At 57.6% G+C, this 2,500-nt stretch overlaps 1 protein-coding gene across 1 annotated transcript in view; it reads left to right on the top strand.

The window, feature by feature from the left end:
• The window catches only part of LOC143290006 (uncharacterized), a 219,724-nt gene that overhangs the window by 30,835 nt on the left and 186,389 nt on the right, over positions 1–2,500 (top strand). The gene's annotated exons all lie outside the window — the stretch shown is intronic.

Raw genomic sequence — 2,500 nt, 5'->3', positions numbered from 1 at the left:
AGAGGGAGAGACAGAGAGAGAGGGGGGCGACACAGAGAGGGGGAGAGAGACAGAGTGAGAGACAGAGGGAGAGAGAGAGACAGAGTGGGAGAGAGGGGGAAAGAGAGGGACAGAGAGGGAGAGAGGGGGGAGAGAGAGGGAGAGGGGGAGAGAGACAGACAGTAAGTGAGAGACAGAGAGAGGGGGAGAGAGAGGGAGAGGGGGAGAGAGACAGAGTGAGTGAGAGACAGAGAGAGGGGGAGAGAGAGGGAGAGGGGGAGAGAGACAGTGAGTGAGAGACAGAGAGATGGGGAGAGAGAGGGAGAGGGGGAGGAGAGACAGACAGTAAGTGAGAGACAGAGAGAGGGGGAGAGAGAGGGAGAGGGGGAGAGAGACAGACAGTGAGTGAGAGACAGAGAGAGGGGGAGAGAGAGGGAGAGGGGGGAGAGAGACAGAGAGAGGGGGGGGTGGGGGGGGGAGAGAGACAGCTGAGAATGAGATGACGAGTGGTGGAAGAGAGACGAGAGAGAGATGGGGAGAGATGATGACAGATGAGAGAATGAAAGGGTGGAGAGATGATGAAATGAGACAGAGAGGAGATGAGGGAGATGAAGAGAAAGAGATGAATCTTGCTGTGGTACCCGACCACACTATTGACTAGCTCAGTGAGAAACCGACACCAGATGATGGGTTGTCGAACAGACAGAGTGGTGGTGTGTGTGTGTGTGGTGTGGATGGTGTGTGCTCACATCACCAGAAGTTGTGGAGGAGGGTGGAAACGCGGACGGGGAAACAGCGTGTGTGTGGTATGGGGTGTGTGTAGTGGGTGTGTGTGAGGGGTGGGTGGGAGTGTGTGAGTGCTGAGTGTGAGTGTGTGCGGTTGGGGGTGTGTGGGGTGTGTGGTGTTGTGAGTGAGAGTGAGGTGTGAGGACGAAGCGTGGCGGGTGTTGTGTGGGAGGAAAGAAAGGCGGGACAGTACCTATCCATCACAGTTGCGTGTTGCGTTGGCGATGTGGGGAAGATGAGGGAGGGAAGGGGGAGGGGGGAGGAAGGTAAGGGGGAGGAGGGGGGGGGAGGAGAGAGAGGAGAGGCTCTGAGGAAGCGACAGGTGGAAAGAGGGTGTTGGGCGAACAGAATGAGAGGGATGTCGTGCGTGTGGTGGGGGCGATGTAGCGCAGACGGGACGAGTCGAGATGCAGGGGGATAAGGGGGGAACAGAGAAGCAGAAGGCGTGTGGGGCAGGGGGGGGGGGGGAGGGGGGGGGGGCGGGGGGGACTGTGAGATAGCTGGCTGGTTTGGTGTTTCGATGATGTTTCTACGGCGTGTTGATGGAGAAAAGAAGAGAATATGATTTATTATTTACAGATGTGATCTTAATGTATGAGATGAATGATTGAGATCGATAAGATGGTTTTGGGGATGCTACAGACAGAGAGTGGAGAGCAGAGTAGAGGGTGGGGCGACAACAAAGAGGGGTGAGAGATGGTCAGAGTGAGACAGGGGTGAGAGAGAGTGGAGTGGGAGAGAGGGGGAAGGAGGGACAGAGAGGAGGGGGGGAGAGGGGAGGGAGAGGGGAGAGGACAGACAGTAGTGAGAGACGAAGTGGGGGGAGGGAGAGGGAGGGGAGAGAGGGCAGAGTGAGTGAGAGACGAGGGGGGGAGGGGGAGGAGAGGGAGAGGGGGAGAGAGAAGACATTTAGTGAGAGACGATGTGGGAGAGAGGGGGGGAGGGGGGGGAGGACGACGTAAGGTGAGAGGACAGAGAGGGGGGAGAGGAGGGGGGAGGGGGAGAGAGACAGTGGTGAGAGACAGAGAGTGGGGAGAGGAGGGAGAGGGGGGAGAGAGGAGGAAGATGAAGGTGAGTGAGGAGGAGAGGGGGAGAGAGAGGGAGGGGGGGAGAGGGAAAGGGCGCGTGAGTGAGGACAGAGAGAGGGGGAGAGAGAGGGAGAGGGGGAGAGAGACAGACAGTGAGTGAGAGACAGAGAGGGGGAGAGAGAGCACCACAAAGAGTGAGAAAACGAGGGAGAGAGGGGCGAGGGGGAATGAGAGGGAGAGAGAGGGGGGGAGGGAGTAGGCTAATGCTGAGGGAGAGAGAGACCGAGAGAGTGATGATCTACGAGAGAAAGAGAGACAGACAGAGAGAGAGGGAGGCTGACAGCAAAGAAAGAGCGAGCGAAGACAGAGTGGTAAGTGATAGAGAGGCGGAAGGGAGGAGACTAATGCACAGAGAGAGAGAGGCAGACAGACAGAGAGAGAGGCAGACAGAGAGAGAGAGGCAGAGAGAGAGAGAGGCAGACAGAGAGAGAGAGAGAGAGAGGCACAGACCGAGAGAGAGAGGCAGACAGAGAGAGAGAGGCAGAGAGAGAGAGAGGCAGACAGAGAGAGAGAGGCAGAGAGAGAGAGAGGCAGACAGAGAGAGAGAGAGAGGCAGACAGAGAGAGAGAGGCAGAGAGAGAGAGAGAGAGGCAGACAGAGAGAGAGAGAGAGAGAGGCAGACAGAGAGACAGAGAGAGAGAGAGGCA

Source organism: Babylonia areolata, chromosome 14, assembly GCF_041734735.1.
Source record: "Babylonia areolata isolate BAREFJ2019XMU chromosome 14, ASM4173473v1, whole genome shotgun sequence".
NCBI lineage: Eukaryota > Metazoa > Mollusca > Gastropoda > Neogastropoda > Buccinidae > Babylonia > Babylonia areolata.
Note: the sequence above shows the minus strand (reverse complement) of the source record. Positions and strands in the feature narration are given on the sequence as shown.